The sequence below is a fragment of the Callithrix jacchus genome, chromosome 19, assembly GCF_049354715.1.
Source record: "Callithrix jacchus isolate 240 chromosome 19, calJac240_pri, whole genome shotgun sequence".
Lineage (NCBI taxonomy): Eukaryota > Metazoa > Chordata > Mammalia > Primates > Cebidae > Callithrix > Callithrix jacchus.
Window position 1 is genome coordinate 1,232,678 of NC_133520.1, and position 22,038 is coordinate 1,254,715.

A 22,038-nucleotide genomic window follows, 5' to 3' on the forward strand; every position below is an offset into this window, starting at 1 on the left:
GGATCTTTTGAATATGTCTTGGGGCACCACTAGAGGTCCCTGGACCATACTTAAAAATTATAGCAGAAGAGTAAATTTTAAAAATGAAGAAGGAATGAATATTAAAGCTAAAAATAATGAATCAGAAAACACTCTACCACAATTAAAAAAAACCCAACAGCACTGATAAATTCAATTCTCTGGAAAAATTAATGAAAAGTTAAATCTTTCACAAGTCTAATCATAAAAAAGAAAACAAAAATGTAATACTCAGAATGTAAACAACTATACACACAAAGAAAAATTATTTAAAAATTATTATATATGATTTTATATCAGTAAATTTTAAATATCAGTGACATAGTTAATCTCTTAGAAAAATATGAATTACCAGTATTGCCATAAGAAGCAAAAGAAAACTAAACTATGTTTTCACTCATGGAAGAAAATGAAAAAAGTTCACTAGGAGAGGCCTCAAGATGGCGCTGTGAGAACAACCCAGGATTGGAACTCTTGTTGAATCCACAAACAGGTGAGTCGGAGTTGCATTTCCAGACTGATCTTTGTTGCCCACAGAACGGAGAAACTCCCAAGTATAAAAAAGACACAGGACGCCAGGCAGTAAGTCTGCCTGGAGAAGCCGGCAGCCAGGGCGGTTGTGGCCGGCCCTACCCAGCAATCCCCACAGGGCGCGCTTGTCTGGGTGCCCTGTTGAACCGGCAACCTGAGACTTGAGAGGGCTGGACTTGAGACTGAACGAGACTTGGACAGTAGGCCAGCCCAGGGGATTGCAGGGACAGAGCGTTTGGGGTACCCAGTAGGATGAACAAAACCGCGATTTCAAACTATCCCGAGCAGATGGTCCGAGACTCTCTGTGGGGGAGGGGCGTCCACCACTACCGAGGCAACCCGCCCCAACTGAGATACACGCCCACGGCTGACGCAGCCAGCCATTGCCGAGGCAACCCGTCCCTACTGAGATACACGCCCACTGCAGACGCAGCCTCCCATTACCGAGGCAACCCGTCCCTACTGAGATACACACCCACTGCTGACGCAGCCTGCCGCTGCCGAGGCAACACTCTACAACGAAGAGACTCCACCGCAGGGTGTGGCGGAGACCACAGCAGAGCCTGCAGGAACAGGGCGAATCACACAACAGCAGGGCGGAGACTAGGCAGGCAAACAGTGGCTAGTCTGCCTCCTAGCTGGGCAGGACACCTCAACGGACATCGAAAAATAAAGCCGAACCCCCGAACACAGAGCATTTGAGAAAAAAAGAGTTTTTTAAATGAGCTCTGTTGCAGCAGAATCAAACATAGCAGCCTAACAGCCCTGAATGAACAACAGAGCTCACAGCTCAGAAATAGAGCTCCTAAAAAGAACAGACTGTCTCCTCAAGCAGCTCCCTGACCCCTCTATATCCAAAAGACTGACATTAGGCAGGCATCATCCTGGGACAAAGATAGCAGAAAAAGAAACGGGTAGCATCCTTCACTGTGCCACAGCTGCTAGAGGTGTACCCCAGACAAGCAGGGCCTGGGGTGGACCTCAGCAGACGTACAGCGAAGGGGCTAGGCTGGTAGAAGGAAAACCAAGTAACAGAAATACTTCATCATCAACAATCTGGGTGTCCACTCAGAGACCCAATCGAAAAGTCAGCAACTACGCAGACGACAAGCGGATAAACCCACAAAGATGGGAAGAAACCAGCGAGAAAAGGAGGAAAACACCCAAAACCAGAACACCTTGCCTCCTAGAAAGGACCAAAACTCCTCACCAGCAAGGGAACAAAGCTGGACGGAGAATGACTGTGACGAAATGACGGAATTAGACTTCAGAAGGTGGATAATGAGAAATTTTGTGAGCAAAAAGAACACATATTAAATCAATGCAAAGAAACTAAGGAACTTAAAAAAAGACATGAGAAAATGATAACAAGAATGGATACCTTAGAGAGGAATATGAATGAATTAAAGGAGCTGAAAAACACAATAGGAGAACTTCGCGAAGCATGCACAAGTTTCAATAGCCGAACTGACTAAGCAGAAGAAAGAATATCTGAAGTCGAAGACCAAGAATATCTGAAGTCGAAGACCAACTCAATGAAATTAAATGAGAAACCAAGATTAGAGAAAACAGCGCAAAAAGGAATGAACAAAATCTCCAAGAAATGTGGGACTATGTGAACAGACCTAACCTACGTTTGATAGGTGTACCAGAAGGGGACGAAAAGAATGAATCCAAGCTGGAAAATACTCTTCAGGACATCATCCAGGAAAACTTCCCCCTCCTAGCAAGACAGGCCAACACTCAAATGCAGGAAATACAGAGAACACCACAAAGATATTCTGCAAGAAGAGCAACGCCAAGGCACATAATCGTCAGATTCAACAAGGTGGAAATAAAGGAGAAAACACTAAGGGCAGCCAGAGAGAAAGGTCGAGTTACCCACAAAGGGAAGCCCATCAGACTCACAGCAGATCTCTCAGCAGAAACACTACAAGCCAGAAGAGAGTGGGGGCCAATATTCAACATTCTTAAAGAAAAGAACTTTCAACCCAGAATTTCATATCCAGCCAAACTGAGCTTCAGAAGTGAAGGAAGAATAAAATCCTTTGCGAACAAGCAAGTACTCAGAGATTTTGTCACCACCAGGCCTGCTTTACAAGAGCTCCTAAAAGAGGCACTACACATAGAAAGGAACAACCAGTACCAGCCATTCAAAAATCACACTGAATGCTAAAGAGCATCAACATAATGAAGAATCTACAACAACTAACAGGCAAAACAGCCACTTAGCATCAAAATGGCAGGATCAAATTCACACATAACAATATTAACCTTACATGCAAATGGACTAAATGCACCAATGAAAAGACACAGACTGGAAAATTGGATAAAAATCCAAAACACATCAGTGTGCTGTACCCAGGAAACCCATCTCACATGCAAGGATACACAAAGGCTCAAAATAAAGGGATGGAGGAAGATTTACCAAGCAAATGGAGAGCAAAAAAAAGCAGGAGTTGCAATTCTCATCTCTGATAAAATAGACTTTAAAGCAACAAAGATCAAAAGAGACAAAGAAGGCCATTACATAATGGTAAAAGTATTGATAAAACAAGAAGAGCTAACGATCCTAAACATATATAGACCCAATGCAGGAGCACCCAGATACATAAGGCAAGTTCTTAATGACTTACAAAGAGACTTAGACTCCCACACAATAATAGTGGGAGACTTTAACACTCCACTGTCAATATTAGACAGATCAACCAGACAGAAAATCAACAAGGATATCCAGGGCTTGAACTCAGACCTGGAGAGGGCAAACCTGATAGACATTTACAGAACTCTCCACCCCAAATCCACAGAATACACATTCTTCTCAGCACCACATCACACCTACTCTAAAGTTGACCACATAATTGGAAGTAAAGCACTGCTCAACAAATGCAAAACAACTGAAATCATAACAAACAGCCTCTCAGACCATAGTGCAATCAAGTTAGAACTCAGAATACAGAAACCGACTCAGAACCGCACAGCTTCATGGAAACTGAACAACTGGCTCTTGAATGTTTACTGGGTAAACAATGAAATGAAGTCAGAAATAAAGAAGTTCTTTGAAACCAATGAGAACGAAGACACAACATGCCAGAACCTCTGGGACACATTTAAAGCAGTCTCTAGAGGAAAGTATATAGCAATAAGAGCCCATATGAGGAGAATGGAGAGTTCCAAAATTGACACCCTATCATCAAAATTGAAAGAGCTAGAGGAGCAAGATCAAAAAAACTCAAAACACAGCAGAAGACAAGAAATAACTAAGATCAGAGCTGAACTGAAGGAGCTTGAGACACGAAAAATTCTTCAAAAAATCAATAAATCCAAGAGCTGGTTTTTTGAAAAGATCAACAAAATAGACAGACCACTAGCCAGATTGATTAAAAAGAAAAGAGAGAACAACCAAATAGATGCAATAAAAAATGATAAAGGGGAAATCACCACAGATTCCACAGAAATTCAAACCATCATCAGAGAATATTACAAACCACTCTATGCACATAAACTAGTAAACCTGGAATAAATGGATAAATTCCTGGACTCCTGCATCCTCCCAAGCCTAAACCAGGAGGAAGCTGAAACTATGAATAGACCAATACCAAGGGCAGAAGTCGAGGCAGCAATTAAGAGCCCACCACACAAAAAAAGCCCAGGTCCAGACGGGTTCACAGCCGAATTCTACCAGACACACAAAGAGGAGCTGGTACCATTCCTTTTAAAACTATTTCAAACAATCCAAAAAGAGGGAATACTTCCCAAATCGTTTTAAGAGACCAACATCATCCTGATACCAAAACCCGGGAGACCCCAACTAGAAAAGAAAACTTCAGGCCAATATCCATGATGAACATAGATGCAAAAATCTTCAATAAAATATTGGCAAGCCGAATGCAACAGCAAATCAAAAAACTTATTCACCATGATCAAGTAGGATTCATCCCGGTGATGCAAGGCTGGTTCAACATACACAAGTCTATCAACGTAATTCACCACATAAACAGAACCAAAAACAAAAAACACATGATTATCTCATTCGACGCAGAGAAGGCATTTGACAAAATTCAACAGCCCTTTATGCTAAAAACCGTCAATAAACTCGGTATCGATGGAACGTATCTCAAAGTAATAAAAGCTATTTATGACAAACCAACAGCCAATATCATACTGAATGAGCCAAAACTGGAAGCATTCCCTTTGAAATCTGGCACTAGACAAGGATGCCCTCTTTCACCACTCCTATTCAATATAGTTCTGGAAGTTCTAGCCAGAGCAATCAGGCAAGAAAAAGAAATAAAGGGTATTCAAATAGGAAAGGTGGAAGCCAAATTGTCTCTATTTGCAGACGACATGATAGTATACCTAGAAGACCCCATCACCTCAGCCCAAAAACTCCTGAAACTGATAAACAACTTCAGCAAAGTCTCAGGATATAAAATCAATGTGCAAAAATCACAAGCATTCGTCTACACCAATAACAGACTTAAAGAAAGCCAAACCAAGAACAAACTGCTATTCACAATTGCTACAAAAAGAATAAAATACCTTGGAATACAACTCACAAGGAACGTAAGGGACCTATTCAAGGAGAACTACAAACCACTGTTCAACGAAATCAGAGAGGACACAAACAGATGGAGAAACATTCCATGTTCATGGTTAGGAAGAATTAATATCGTGAAAATGGCTATACTGCCCAAAGTAATTTACAGAATCAACGCTATCCCCATCAAGCTACCATCAACTTTCTTCACGGAACTGGAAAATACCACCATGAACTTCATATGGAACCAAAAGAGAGCCCGCATAGCCAAGTCAATTCTAAGCAAAAAGAACACAGCGGGGGGCATCACACTACTGGCTTTCAAACTATACTACAAGGCTACAGTAATCAAAACAGCATGGTACTGGTACCAAAACAGAGATATAGACCAATGGAACAAAACAGAGGCACCGGAGGCAACACAACATATCTACAACTATACAATCTTTGATAAACCTGACAAAAACAAGCAAGGGGGAAAGGATTCCCTGTTTAACAAATGGTGTTGGGAAAACTGGCTAGCCATGTGCAGAAAGCAGAAACTGGACCCCTTCCTGACACCTTACACTAAAATTAACTCCAGATGGATTAAAGACTGAAACATAAGACCTGGCACCATAAAAACCCTAGAAGGAAATCTAGGCAAAACTATCCAGGACATAGGAGTAGGCAAGGACTTCATGAACAAAACACCAAAAGCATTGGCAACAAAAACCAAAATAGACAAATGGGACCTAAGGAAACTCCACAGCTTTGGCACGGCAAAAGAAACAGTCACTAGAGTGGATCGGCAACCAACAGAGTGGGAAAAAATTTTTGCAGTTTACCCATCTGACAAAGGGCTGATATCCAGAGTTTACAAAGAACTGAAACGGATTTACAGGAAAATAACAAACAAGCCCATTCAAAAGTGGGCAAAGGATATGAACAGACACTTTATGAAAGAAGACATATATGAGGCCAACAATCATATGAAAAAATGCTCATCGTCACTGGTCATCAGAGAGATGCAAATCAAAACCACATTGAGATACCATCTCACGCCAGTTAGAATGGCGATCATTAAGAAATCTGGAGACAACAGATGCTGGAGAGGATGTGGAGAAAAAGGAACACTTCTACACTGTTGGTGGGAGTGTAAATTAGTTCAACCATTGTGGAAGACAGTGTGGCGATTCCTCAAGGCCTTAGAAATAGAAATTCCATTTGACCCAGCAATCCCATTACTGGGTATATATCCAAAAGACTATAAATCGTTCTACTATAAGGACACATGTACACGAATGTTCATTGCAGCACTGTTTACAATAGCAAAGACCTAGAATCAACCCAAATGCCCATTGATAATAGACTGGATTGGAAAAATGTGGCACATATACACCATGGAATATCATGCAGCAATCAGAAATGATGAGTTCGTGTCGTTTGTAGGGACATGGATGAATCTGGAGAACGTCATCCTCAGCAAACTGACACAAGAACAGAAAATGAAACACCGCATATTCTCACTCATAGGTGGGTGATGAAAAATGAGAACACATGGACACAGAAAGGGGAGTACTAAACACTGGGGTCTATTGGGGGGAAAAGGGAGGGCCAGTGGGAGGGGGATATGGGGAGGGATAGCCTGGAAAGAAATGCCAAATGTGGGTGAAGGGGAGAAGGAAAGAAAAGCACACTGCCATGTGTGTTCCTACGCAACTGTCTTGCATGCTCTGCTCATGTACCCCAAAACCTAAAATCCAATCAAAAATTAAAATAAATAAATAAATAAATAAAAAGAATCCACATTGTAATACTTTGTAAAATGTGTTTACTTTTTTATCATTGGAAAATTAATTACTTACTATGTACAAATTTCTAAAATACTTCACTGCAGTAAATAGTATATAGTATGAATTATTGTTTTCTTTAACATATAATAAACATGGGTGAAACTATTCATATGAATTCAGATCTTTTGGCTTCAATTGCCGTTCTACTTTATTAGCACTTCCCTAACTCCATAAAATGTATAATTTGAATTTTTGTTTAATCCAGAATTTATTGAAAATGTTTTTTTAATGTGATAATGTTACTATTGCAGTTGAGGACATTTTCAATAAATATCTTAAACTTGAGGTCCTGAGTATTTCTTTTGTACTAGATAACAGATTTCTCTGGCACAACTCCATTACTTGTGATAACATTTATGGAATCTGCAAATGTCAGGACACCATTTCAACAATGTACCCAGTTGTTCATATCAAATATATTGTTAGCTATGAAACAAACCAAATATAAATGTTGAATATATAGCACAAATAAACAGAATCTTCACAGAAAACAACAATAACTAATTTTCTACAATATGTCACCTATTCATTAGTTCTTCAGTAATACCATTTATGCTATTTCAAGTACAAGAGGTTCTTTAACTAGGTTCTAAAAGCCATAAACAATGATGCATAAAGTCAGATTTATTTTTAGAAACTTTTGATGCTTCTTTTGCTGTGCATCTTACTGTGAATATAGGGAGATGAAGACAAATGTACATTTAAGTCAATAGTGGGCACATGCGTTTTGCTCATATTGTTTTTTGCTTATATGGATGTTGTAAATAACAAGATACAATCATGAAGTTTGATAAACTCATCTGTACCTTGTGAACTTTAGTCCACTTAGTTTAAAACTTGATTCAGTCACTATTTATTGGTTTAAAAAATGATTTTAAAAGCTGCAAACAAAACTTTATTACACATTTCTGAATCAGGGAGTGGTAAACTGTGATAGTTTCCCTTTACCACAGACTGTTTTGTGAAGGAAATTCTGCATAATATAAAATAAATAAGAGTTTCCAAACTGTTTTTTAAAAAGCTTGAAATTTTTTCTACAATTAACCTTCTCTCTAGAGTCGCCTTTAATCAGGGCTTGGTCCCTGTGTCATCTTTTTAAGGTTTAGTTTCTGGAAAATTTTCAGCAAACCTCTCCCATGCTTTGTCCAAGTTTGTTTTTGCTTTGAAGAAGGCAAACATCTTCAGCTGAAGTTGGATGCCTGTCCCCAAGCTGTGCCTCTTGAAGCTAAAGCTGATTGAAGTTCCCATCCTTCCCCAGGCCATCTTTTTTCCAAACAATCTACTTCAACATTTTCTGACCTTTGTTGCTGTCAGTAATTTCAGAATAAACAGATGCAGGAGAGTCATCTCTTGGGAACGTTTCTTCACTTCTGATCTACTCCCTACGTTTTCCAGCTCCATCTGTATATTTTAGATGGTTCAATGTCTATTCATCCATCTCAAAATATGTATTTTGAGAACCATATTTTACTTGTACTTTCTTTAATTATTTTCTTATTTCCAACTCTTTTTTCTCCTTACTTTGTGTTGAACCAATAAGCAATTTGTTTTTCTTATCAAAACAAAGGTGAGCTCTAACCTGCTGCAGTTCACAGCCATCACAGCTATCACTGCCAGGGCGAATGTGAAAGGGTAACACAGGCTCTCCAAGTTTTACTTCCTGTCTATGCTCAAGGACACAAAGGTCGCACTTAATTTTGAGCTAAACAATTTCCATTAACAATTGTTCAATTTTGACTGCCGTGATCTACAAGGACATAACATGTAAGTCATGGTTAAAGTAAATTTCTGAATAAAACTTACTGACACCAACTTCAGGGATTCAAAGAGTATGCTTCAGATTATTTTCTCATCTAATTATACCACAGATTTTACAACGGTAATGATAAAAAGTGATCCTGTCTGCAAACAGGTGATCTAGTGGCAATTACTCTAATACACAGAGGCCAATTTTTTTTTCATTTACCTCCTCAGTATCTTCTGCAGTGACATAGCCTTTACTGATAATGTGAAGAGGGACGATGCTATGGCCATAAAGGATGCCTGTGGAGCCAGAACGATGGGAGTGCATGCGGTGAAAGGTAGTCTTGCCCAGGCTGGCTACTGTGGTCCTCTTCAGGATGCCCTGGCACATATTTTCTGGAACCAAACGGGGCTGTGGACAATGATCAAGGGGACACCTTATGTCCTATCTGTGTGACCTGAAAACTGAAAAAAATCCTTGGAAAGATTACATCTTCCCCAGCTATAGGAACAGTGGGAGGAGCGTCAGAGTAGTCAAGGGGCCTGAAGCACTCTGCTGTTCTTAGGTTAAGCCAGAAACAGTGGCCAAGAGGGTTGTAAAGAAAGCTTACCTGTGGCTGGATATTACGTACTGATTACTCTTATTTTTATTCCATATTTATTGAGCTATGATTTGCATATTGAAAGTGTATATATTTAGGGTGTACAATAGAGTGCTTAGATGTGTATACATCTTTAAATTATCTCAATAAAGCTAGTAAACATATCTATGCCTTCGCACAGTTGCTTTATACTTTTCTATGTATGTGGTGAGAGAACATAAGATCAATTTTTGTAACAAGTCTGAAGTACAATTATTATTAACTATAGTCACTATTCTGCACATTACACCTCCAGCAGTTTTTAAATTATATAACTGAAGATGTGCACCCTTTGATGAATATCTCCCCAGGTTTCCCCACGCCCTAGCCCATGGAAACTACCTTTGTAGTCTATCTCTTTTCTTTCTTTTTTTTTAGGATTCCACACACAAATGAGATTGTGCAGTATTTTTCTTTCTTCATTTCACTTATTTCACTTAGCATAATCTCTTCAAGGTTTATAAATATTGTTGTAAATAAGACTTTCAATATTAAAGGTGAAATTATCTTTCTCACATGGTTTATTAATTTATTTGTATTAGAGGAGTGCAGATGCCCTTACCGATACTAATTTCATGTCCTTTGGCTATATATTCTGAATTGAGATTAGTGGTACTTACAGTTTAAAAATGTTAATGAAACTCTATACTGTTTTTTTAATTATGGCTGCACCAGTGGACATGCTCAGCAACAGTGTAAAAATATTCTCTTTCCTCTGCACCCTAACACTTTTTATCTTTGTATGTTTTGATAATAATTCTCCTTAACCCCACAATAAGGTGACATCTCAAGCTGACTTTGATTTCAATTACTCTGATGGTTCGTGATGTTGGGCATCTTTTTATATATCTATGGGCCATTTGTATGTCTTTGGAAAAATGACTATTTAGATGTTCTGCCCAATTAATAAGGAAATAGGTTTTTGTTTTGTTCTACTGTGTGTTTTGTATTGATTCATATTACATATATTTTGGATAGTAACATATTATTCTATGTATGGTTTACAAATATGTTATTCCATCCAATATATTGCCTTTATATTTTGCTGATTTTTTTCTTTAGTGTGCAGAAACTTTTTACTTTGATATAGTTTCACGTTTTTACTTTTGCTTTTGTTGCTTGTGTTCTATGTGTAGAATCCAAAAAATCATTACCATGTCCAGTGTCGAACAGCTTTTTCCCTATTTAATTTTTAGGGGATTCATGATTTCAATTCTTATGTTTAAGTCTTCATTTTAAAGTCATTTTTGTGATGATATGAGAAAGGTTTGCTTTTTATATGTGCATATCTAGTTTTTTCTACACTATTTCTTGATGTGTCTATCTTTTCCTAATTTTGTGAAATCAGGTGACTGTGTATGTGTGAGTTTATTTCTGGGTTCTCTGTTCTGTTCCGTTTGTTTTTATATAGGTACTATACTATTTTGATGACTATTACTTTGTAATACAGTTTGAAAGCAGAAAGTTTGAGGCTTTCAGTCTTTTTGTTCTTATTATTTGGCTATTTGGGGTCTTTTTGTGACTCCATACTAATTTTACAATTGTTCTACATTATCTTAACAGTATTCAAATTTTGATTAAAAATATTTAATCTGTAGATTACTTTGTGTAGTAGATATTTTAACAATATTAATTTTTAGAATCAATGAACACAGGCTATATTTCCAATTTTCTAATATTTATTTTTTTTCATCAACATTTGGTAGTTTTCAGCATGCAAATCTTTAATATTCTTGGTTAAGCTTATTCTATTTAATAAATTAAGTATTTTATTCTACTTGATAACATTGTAAATGAAATTGTTTTCTTAATCCCTTTTCAGATTTTGTGTTGTTATTGTATTAAAATCCCACTGATTTTCCTGTTAAGGTATCTTGCAACTTTACTGAATTAGCTTGTTAGCTATAACAGAGTTTAGTTGTTGGTGGTGATGGTAAAATGGTGGGTATTCTTAACCCTAGTTATACTTTAAGTTGATGATGGCTATTATTATTTTATAATTTTAAAAAATGTAACCAGATAGGTTTCTGCTGTCAGAAATTCAGTGCAATTTAAATTTTTTTTTTCTTTTTTTGAGATTGAGTCTAGCACTGTCACCTGGGCTGGAGTGTAATGGTGCAATTTTGGCTCATTGCAACCTCCACCTCCCAGATTCAAGCGATTCTGTCTCAGCCTCCTGAGTAGTTGGAATAACAGTCAATCGCCATCATGCCTGGTTAATTTTTTTGTATTTTCAGTAGAGATGGTGTTTTCTCATAACTGTGAGCTGGACCCAATTACATGTGACAATCTCTCCTGTGGGCAGGAACCAGTAGGGAGAGTCACATAAACTAGGTACTGGGCCAGTGATATGTCAGTATTTTTTCTGTGGGCAGGACCCCGGCAATAAAATTTACATCTCCTGGGTGCTAGGTAAAGCAATATGTCAACAATCTAGTCTGTAAACATGTTCCAGGCAGAAGACAGTCACATCACCTAGGTGGTGAGCCCCATAACATGTCACTATTGTTCCTGTAAACTACTCCAGGACACACACACACACAAATGGTCACATCACATAGGTAATGGCCCAAAGATATCTCACAGTAATCTCTCTGGACTGGCTTAAAAAGGAAGGGAGAGTCATATCACTTAGGTGACTGGCATGTCACAATATCCACTGAGGGCAGACAGAGCCCAGGCAGAAATGTCACATAATCTAGGCCCTCAACCCAGGTATAGTTCACAATCTAATGTGTAGCCTGGACCTCAGCAAAAAAGTAAAACCAATCAGGGTTTGAGTAAAGGAATATGTTACAACTACACCTGTGTAAAAGTCAAGAGATAAAATTTACAATCCTACACCTTTCCCAGCTCCAGGTTCAGAGTCAATACTTACTGGGAGTTTTGTCCAAAAGGCAAGTAACAACCTCAACAATGAACTGGATCCATACATGACACCCCACTTGCAGACACTGTAAAAGAGTCAAAAGATCACAGGAGTGCCAAATCTTGGCCCAAGAGTCACCATCCTATCTTTGTACAGAGTTCACACATGATAGTAACAATGCCAGCTTTTGACTGTCTTTGGATGTGAAATTCCTAGAACCACAAGAGTAGACAGTGTTCATTTCTAGAGGTGAAAATATGGTTGGCTGGTTGTGCATACATAAGTAACTATCTCACCTGTGCTTTGAGCCCTGTTATGACACTCTTTGTACCAACTGAAGGCATTGTAAGGTATGTGTAAAAGTCACAATACTCTCTGAGACCCACATGCTTACATGGACCCACAATTTTATTTATTTCACTAAGCCCAGAAAGAGACAACATCTCCTTTATTGGCTGTGTCCAGGTATAAAATTCATTACTGTCCTTGTGAACGGGGTCCAGGAATTAGTTATCACCTTGCTTGTGAGTAAATTCATATACAACAGTCAAAATTTCAACTGTGGACTGCATTCATGACAGACTCAGGGCCTCACCAGTGGGCATTGTCCATATGTGAGGGTGACAAACTTAACTTTTGACCAGACCTGCATGTGAGTCACAATTTAAATTGTGTGGTGAGCCTTATTTTGAGATATTCTGTACCACCTAAGAGAAATATACCATATGCTAGCGTTTCATAGTCCTCTGATATTTCTAGGCAGAAAACCCAGGACAATATCCATTGCCCCAAGCCTAGCCATAGTCAACATTTTCTTTTGGCTTGGTCTAGGTACAACAGTCAACACCATGCTTGTGACCTGGTTCCAGATATTAGTCACCATTCAGCCTGCTGTCAGTCACAGTTCCAACTGTGGACTGCACTCATATGTGAAGGTGACAATCCTAGGCAAAAAGGAACAGTCAAGAAAGGACAGCCACATCTACTAGGTGCTGGGCCCAGTAATATGTCACAATCCCCCAGGTAAGCAGGTCCAAGGCAAGAGAGATGGATCATATTAGCTATGTGATGGGACAATAAATATGTCACAATCCCCCTTGTGGGCTAAACCCAGGCAGGAGAGGAATGTCACATCACAGAGGTGATTTCTGTGTAAATATTTTAAAATTCCCTCTGAGAGAATGACTCAGGCAGAAAAGTCATATCACTGAAGTGCTTGGCCTAGGTAAGTGTCACAATCCAAATACCTTACTAGACCCAGGAAGAAGAGTAAAATTAATCAGGTACTGGGCAAAGGCATATGTCAAAATTACACCCACCGAAAGATCCAGAGATCAGATTCACAAAAGTGCGATTGGGCTGGCTCCAAATACAACAGTCAACACCTCTTATGAGTTCTGTCCATGTACCCGAGTCATAATCTCAACTGGATCTGTGCAAGAAAGCCTCATCCTCATGTGCCAACGGTGTTTTAATAGGAAAGACACAGCTTCACAGGGGTGTTTAATCTTGATACAAAAGTCATCATCTTACCTATGGTCTGAAATCCATATGAGAGTCACAGTTTCAACTTTCATTTTTTTCCAGGTGTTATATTCAGAACCTCAAAAATGAGCTGTGTTTATGTAGGAGGGTGATTATCCTGTCATGAGTGTGCAGACAAGAGTCACAATTTTATCTGTGTGATAGACCCTGTTTCAAAACTTTCTTTGCCACCTGAAGGCATTATACAATATGCTTGAGTGTTGTAGGACTCTGCGACCTTTGTACAAGTAAGAAACCCAGGACATTACCTGTCACCCTAAGCCTAGCTACTAAAGTCAACATCTCTTCTATTAGATAGGTCCAGGTATTAGAGTCACAATTGTGCCTGTGAACTAAGTCCAGAATTGAGTCACCATTCTATCTGTGACCAGATTTACATATGGTAGCCACAATTGCAACTGTGGACTTAATCTGCATGTGAGATTCATGAGCTCACTAGTGGGCTCCATTTATGTATAATGGTGACAATCCTAACTTTCTACAGGTTATGCTTATGAGAGTCACAATAGCACCTGTGTTCTGATTTGTATTATGATACTCTCTGTACAACCCAAGGGCTTCACAATGTATGTGTGTTTGTCAGAGCCTTCTGTAACCTTTCTAAAAGTAGCTGACCAGAATTCTACCTTCTGCCCTAAACCTACCTATGAGAGTCAAAATCTCTCCAATTGGGTGACTCCACATCTGAGAGACATTATCATGCCTGTGTGCTGGGCCTAGGTATAAGTTACAATTCTACCTGTGCATGGAGAGACAAGACGGTCACATTATCTGGGTGCTGGGCCAGAGTTTTTTCACAAATGTCTGTGTTGGCAGGTCCCCCAAACATGTTACATCACCTGGATGTTAGACTCAGTGATATATCAGAATGCCCAGTGTAGGCAGGACACAGGCCGGAGAATTACATTACCTGGGTGCTGGGCCCAGTATTATTTCAAAGTTTTTATGGAAGCAGGGCACAGCCAGCCAAAAAGAGTCACCCTATTTAGGTGCTGGGATCAGTAATATGTCACATTTTTTTCTGTTAACAAGAACCAGTAAATCAAGGAGAGTCATATTCCAAAGTAGTGGGCCCAATGATATGTCAAAATCCACAGTGCAGGCAGAGCATAGGAAGGAAAGTGAGTCACATTACTTATGTTGATGGGCCAAGAGACATGTCACAAAATCCACTGTGGGAAAAGTGTAGGCAGGAGGGTCACATCACCCAGGGGCTTGGCCCAGGTATATGTCAGAAGCTTAACTCACAGTTGATGGCTAGGCTTCCACAAGAGAGTAAAGTCAATCAGATGCTTGGCAAAAGTACATTGTACTATTACACCTGCAGGTATGTCTAGGAATGAGATTCACAATCCTGCAAATTTCCAGGCTTCAGATAGGAGTGCAAATGTCTTTTGTGAGTTGTGCCCAAGTATGTAAGACGGAATCTCAGTGGTGGAGTTAATCCAGCCTCAACTCCAGCTGAAAACAGTGTCCCAGTGTGGTAGCCATATTCTCACAGTTGTGTTGAATCTTGGTTTGAAAGTCACTATTCTACCTGTGGATCAGATCAACATATGAGAGTCACAATTCCACTTTCAACTTCCTTCAGATGTGACATTGAGAACCTCAGCAGTGGGGCATGTTGATGTGAGAGGGTGACAATTCTTTCTGTTTGCTGAGTGTACATACAAGGGTAACAATCTCACCTGTGTGCTAGGCCATGTTAACACACTCTCTGTACCAGAAAGTTTGAGAGTTTCAGAGTTTCAATATGCTCTGAGACTTTTGTGGTGGTATAATCCCATGGTACTATTCATTGCCTTAAAGGCAGGCATGAGAGTCGGTATTTCCTTTTTGACTGGTTCAGGTATGAAAGTCATTACCATGCCTGTGAGCTGAGTTCAGAAATATTATTTGTCACCATCATATTTGTGGCTGGATGCACATATGGCAGGCATAATTCCGGCTGTAGACTGTGCCTACAGGTAAGATTCAGGGTCTGAACAGTGGGCTCTGTCCATGTGTGAGGGTGACAATCCCATCAGCTGGGTGTATGTAGGAGTGTAACATTCTTATCCTGTGTTGGGTCCTGTTATGACACTCACTGTACAACCTAAGTGCTTTATATAACATCTGTGAGTGTCATAATTTTCTGTGAACTTTGTACAAGTAGAAGACCCTGGATGAGTAAAAATCTCTCACATTGTCTTGGTCCAGTCATGAGAGTCATTACCGTACCTGTGTTTTAGGCTTAGAGACATGTCACAATTTTAACTCTGAGCAGAGACCAGGAAGAAGAGCCATGTCATCTAGGTGCTGAGTCCAGCAATATGTTAAAATCCTCCCTCAGAGCAGGGCCCTGTTCTAGCAGAAGACTTACATCACCTAAGTGCTTGGCCCATGTATGTGTAACAATTCAGTCTGCATGCATCCGGGGCCTACAAATGTGAGTCAAATCACTCAGATGTAAGGCAAAGGTATATGTCACAGTTACACCTTTAGGAAAATCCAAAAATAAGATTTATAATTTGGGACTTGTCTCATCTTCAGGTATAAGTCAATATCTCCAGAGATTTGGGTCTCAATACATGCATCACAACCTTAATGGTTGACTTCATTCATGTAGGGGATCTCCAATCACACCTGCAAATTGTGTCTTGGTAGAAAAACCACAGCCTAACAGGTGTGCTTAATTCTGGTCTGAAAGTGCAGCCAATCTGTGGACTGCATTTACACATTAGAGTCACAATTCTAACTTCTGTCTTCAGTTTTGAGATTCATGACCTGTGTGCTGGACCCTATTGTGACACACTGGGCCCCTGGAGGACTTTATACAATATGCATGAGAGCTGAAGTTCACTCGGAGACCTTTATTCTGGTACAGAACCACAATCTTATTTGATTCCCTGTTTTGCAGGATAAGTGTCAACATCTTTCTCGTTGGCTAGGTCCAGATATAAAATGTGTCATCATGCCTGTGAGCTGGATCCAAACATAGGTCACAATCCTGCTTGTGAACAGTGACAAGGCAGAAGAGTCACATCACCTGGGTGCTTGTCTAGAAATACATAATTTTATCTCCTGTGGGAAAGGATCAGGTAGAAGAGTCATATCCCTTTGGTGCTGAGCCAGGTGAAAATGTTACAATACCCTCTGTAAGTGGGACCCGGGCAGAAGAGGAGAATCACCTCACTTTGCAGCTGGTACCATGGATATGTCACAACTTCCCATGTGATGACGATCAGGCAGGATAGGAGTCACATTACCTAGGTGCTGAGTTCAGCAGTATGTAAAAATATCCCCTCAGGGCAGGGCTCAGGCAAAAGTGTCACATCACTCCGGTGCATCATCCAGGCATATGTTACAGTCCCACCTAAGGGCAGCACTTGGGCACAAGAGGAGAGTTACACAAACTAAGATATAAAATCAGAAATATGGTACAATGCCTCCTGTGGGCAGGGCCCAGGCAGGAGTGTCACATCATGTGGAAGCGGGATCCAGCAATATGTACAATCCCCACTGGGGCAGTGCCCAGGGAAAAGAAATGGGCCACATCACAAAGTGATGGGCCCAGCTAGATATCACAATTTCCTTTGAGGTCAGCACAAAAGAGGAAGTGTTACATCTCCTAGGTGCTTGTGTTAGGTGTATGTCACAATTCTATATGTGAGATTAGCTCAGGCAAAAGAGGCAAATTATTCAGGTGCTAGGTAAAGGTATATGTCAAGATCACACCTGTGGGTGTGGACTGAAAAACATGTTGCATCACCTGGGTGCTGAACCAAGAGTAAGTCAAAATTCTTTCAGAACTTAGGCAGAAGAATAACATCACCTGGGTGCTCAGTGCAGTAAAATGTCACAATTGCCCTTGTGGGCTGGGCCTAGGTAAGAAGGAGACTAACAAGACATAGGTACTGGGTGAATGAATATGTCACAATTCTCCTAGTAGGCAAGACTCAGTCAAAAGTGTCATAGCATTTGTGTGTTAGACTTAGAAATATGTCACCATGCCCTCTGTTGGCAGATCCCAGAAAACAGACCACATCTCAGGTCAGGCTGGAGACTCGACAATGACTCACTGTGATGGAGGGCTCCTGCTTCCACAAGTCTCAGGAACCCATCCCTCAGGGCAACAGTGGGGGTCGCTAAGAGGAGAACTGGCTTGTGCCTGCACATTGGCTAGTACTACTCACACTCCACTCCTGAAAGTCAGGATACAACCTTTTTTAAAAATGGCAGTGGTGGCCTGGCATGGTGGATCACACTTGTAATCCCAGCACTTTGTGAGGATGAGGTGGGTGGATCATGAGGTCAGGAGATTGAGACCATCTTCCCATCCTGGTGAAACCCTGCCTCCACTAAAAATGCAAAATATTAGCTGGGTGTGGTGGTGTGTACCTGTAATCCCAGCTACTTGGGGAGACTGAGGCATGAAAGTCACTTAAACCCAGGAGATGAGGTTACAGAGAGGTAAGGTCACACCACAGCACTCCAGCATGGTGACACTGTGAGAAATATGATGGCCCAAGTGGGGATGGGGTGATAAGGGAAGGTAGGGGAAAAAAGACTGTGCAAGACCCAGGGCTGGACAACTTAGAGTCCTGTGCTAAGGACCTCCTTGAGCCATCTGCCAGTTTGGTTTCTGGTGGAGAAGGAGCTTCAAGGTGCTGGCTGGGATCTGCAGACTCCTCTAAGGATCCAATTTTGGATTCCACTGGGTCAAAAGGGATGGTGTTACAATATGGTGAGGTGGGGAGGACCTCACTGGAGAACAGAAAGATTCCACGTAACTCAAGACATGGTGTCAGCTGAAAATTCACTGATCCATGAGCCCACTTCTTCCTTCCTCCTCCCATGGCAGAGAAATGGCCTGCCCCAGTCTCCAAAGCCCAGGTGCTCCCGCATCTCAACACTCCTTCCCAAGACGCATGCAAACAGGCATAAGGGTGAGTCTGAGGTAAAGCAAATGTGATCACACGTGGCACTGGCTTCCCACAAGAAAAGATGGAGATAGTGAGGTCAATAATGTCCAGGCATGTGCCCAGGGGGCAGTGGAGACCCCACCAAAGAAAGCCAAGGAAAACTGAAGCACACCTGGGAATGAGGAGAGGGCCTGTGCCAGAGTTAAAGCCACATTCAGCGACACCTGCCAGAGGAGCAGAGAGGTTTGTGCAAAGTACACCCCACCCCAGCAATGCAACAACTATGTAGCCCTGAGGTAACCTCCCCTGCACCCCACTAGAACAGTCTCTTTGGCTCCCTGACATCTTTGGCACCCAAAAGATTAAATAGTGGGGGGCAGTCCCACCCAGGAGCAGAGGAAGCACATGTGCTTCAAGAATGAGACAGAAAATCTCCTGTGGGCAGGGCCCAGGCAGGAGAGTCACATCATTTGGGAGCAGGGTCCAGGAGTATGTGCAATCCCCACTGGCAACACCCCCTTTCCAAGAAGGCAAAGGCCCACCATGGTCATCTACTGCACATCCTAAATAAAACCGGCAACCATCAGGTGGGACATGGAGACCAAAGGAGCTTCCATATCTGAGACACTTATGAAGACCAGAGCTCCAGGATCATCATGGCTACCCAATCTATAGAAATAGGTTTGGAGAAAAAAACAGTCATTAAACAGATCTTTAAAAAGTTTCAACCTGATGAACTCAAAAGTGTTATTTCTTGAAGACATTGAGTTAGACCAAGGAGGATCTAGACCCCTCAGATACATGGCAGACAGCAAGAGGGAGGACCGAACAGAGGCCAGATCCCAGGCAGGATACAGCACAATGCCACCGCCATGGCATTCAGGAAGAAGGACTTCCCAAAGGGTGACTGGCCTGAAAGGCCAGCATTTGAGTAACAGAGATGCTTGCCACGTCCTGTTCCTGACTTCTTCTCCAAGCCTGTGTCACCGTGGGGCAACATTTCTCAATGAGAGAAAAGGGTTGGAGGAGTAAGAACCATCTAGAACCACCTCCTTTGACCTCAGTCTGCATCCCTCCTGCAAGAGGACAATGAGCTCTTGAGAGGCTTTTGTCCCTAGGTGTGGTGTGCCAGTTTTGATCTTAAAAAAGAGGTTGCTCACAAGGGGGAGGAGATTTCAACCCCTGCGTGTCTGAGGCAGCTCCCCAGGTGGCCCAAGCTTTCACAAACCCAAATTTGAACAGCCAGAAAAATGACAACCAGCCAAATGACCAAGGAAGAGATGGCGCGGGGAGAGAGAGAGAAACAGGAATAGAGAGAGAGGAGAGAAAGAGAGACGTACACACACAGACATACAGCAGTGGCACAGAAACACCCACCGCCATGCATCCCCGGAGGCTGCCGGGTTCCAGGCTGTGCTCTCCGGGAGAATGACCCTCAGGTCAGCGAGCACCAATGGGCACAGGCAGGCCTCTCCTCAAGATCACAGGGGTAATGACTTTTGGGGAGACTCACCCACACACCGTCTGGGCCTGCCTGAGGCTGAGATCCCGCTCTCTGAAACTCCACCTGAGGTTTCTTCATCCCTGTCACTTTCCGCCACCCCTGGCATTTTCCTGGCATCCAGGAAACTTCCTGTCGACCCCCTGGAGAGGTCAGGTGGGAGCCTCGACACCGACCCACTGTTGCCTCCTGCTTCACCTGCTTTACCAAGCCTCAGTGTCCCATCTCCCAGGAGACGGTGGGGGTCACTGTGACGCGCGAATCCGCGTGTCCCTCGCGCATGTGCATTGGCTAGGCCAACTGGCGCTTTAATTCTGGAAGTCAGACTGTGGCCCCTTTCAAAAATGCCGCGGTGCTGAGGCAGCGGAGTATACAGCAGGCAAGGCAGCGGTGAATGAGGACTGGGGAGGGCAGGGTGAGGCGTGAAAGAAGGGGCTATGCTAGATCCAGGCCCAGACCCCTGGGCCTCCTGTCTTCAGGACCTCCTTGAGCCGCCTTCTGGTTTGGTTTCAGTGGAGGAGGAGCTTCAGCGCGCTGGCTGGGATCTCCAGACTCCTCTACCGATCTGATGGAGGATCCCACTGGGTCAGCAGTAATGGGGTGAAAATCTGATGAGGTGGGGAGGGACTCACTGGGGCACAAAGAGATTCCACGGGCCTCAATGAGAGATGTCAGCTGAAAATTTACTGACCCAAGAACTCACTTCCTCCATCCTCCTCCTCGCTGGGTGGAGCAATGGCCAGCCCAATCTGCAAAGCCCAGGGGCTTCTGTATTCCCCACACTGCTGTCTAGGACCTGTGCAAACAGGAACAGAGGCATGTCCAAGGTAGAGAAAATGTGACCACACGTGGAACTGGTGTCCCTCAAGAGAAGATGGAGTCAGCCTCTGATGGCGAGATTGTCAATGATGTCTAGGCATGCACCCAGAGGGCACTGGAGACTCCCCAAGAAAAAGCAAGCACACCTGGGAACCAGGAGAGAGCCTGTGCTGCAGTCTAAGCCACATTCAGGGATGCCTGCTGGAGGAGAAGAGAAGTTTCTGCAAAGTACACCCCACTCCCACTGCTCCACTGACTAGGTAGCCCTGAGGCAACTGCCCCTGCACCCAGCCAAAACCCAATCCCTTTGGCTTTCTGACATCTGTGGCAGCCACAAGATTCAGGGCTGACAGGCAATCCCACCAAGGAGCAGAGGAAACAGATGTTCATCAAGAATGAGACAGAAAGTACAGATGAAATGCAACACCACCTCTCCTAGAAAGCAAAGGCCACCATGTTCTCCTGCTGCTCAACCTAGATGAAACAAGCAGGTCCCCATGGTACCCAGGTCTTCACAAATCCCAAATTAAACTGTGGGGAAAATTACTGACAACCAGCCAAATTACCCAGGCAGAGATGCCAAAGAAAAAGCTTACCAAAGAGAGGTCATCATGCAAGCATCCACCCTCTAGCTAACAGGTCACATTTCTTCCAACACACACACAGACATCAGCAGACACAAACACACAGGCACATGCACACACAGACAGAGAAAGACAGATAGGGTGAGAGGAGACAGAGTGACATACGCACCCAGACATGCAACAGTGGCACAGAAGCACCCACTTCCAGGCAGCCCCTGAGGCTGTGGGGTTCTGCTCTCTGTGGCAATGACCCTCAGCTCAGACAGCAGCCTATGGACCCACAGGCAGGCCTATCCTCAATATCACAGGGGTCATGACTTTGGGGGAAACTCACCTGCACACGGTCCTGGCAGGCCTAAGGCTGTGATCCCCTGCTTGTTCTCCAAGACTCTGCCTGAACTTTCTTTATCTTGGTCAGTCCTCTGCAAATCCTGGCATTTGGAGACCACCCTGTCGACCTCCTTGAGAGATCAGACTGGAGCTACCATACAAACACATTGTTGCAGAG

General features: G+C 42.3%; 1 long non-coding RNA gene across 1 annotated transcript; it reads right to left on the reverse strand.

Annotated features, from left to right (window-relative positions):
- Nucleotides 1-12,647: 12,647 nt before the first annotated feature.
- Nucleotides 12,648-20,350, reverse strand: LOC144580307 (uncharacterized). The gene is made up of 3 exons (XR_013529592.1): nucleotides 20,140-20,350; nucleotides 16,893-17,089; nucleotides 12,648-16,785 (listed from the first exon to the last, which is right to left on the reverse strand). It is a non-coding gene; the product is annotated as an uncharacterized LOC144580307 (long non-coding RNA).
- Between the last annotated feature and the right edge of the window lie 1,688 nt (nucleotides 20,351-22,038).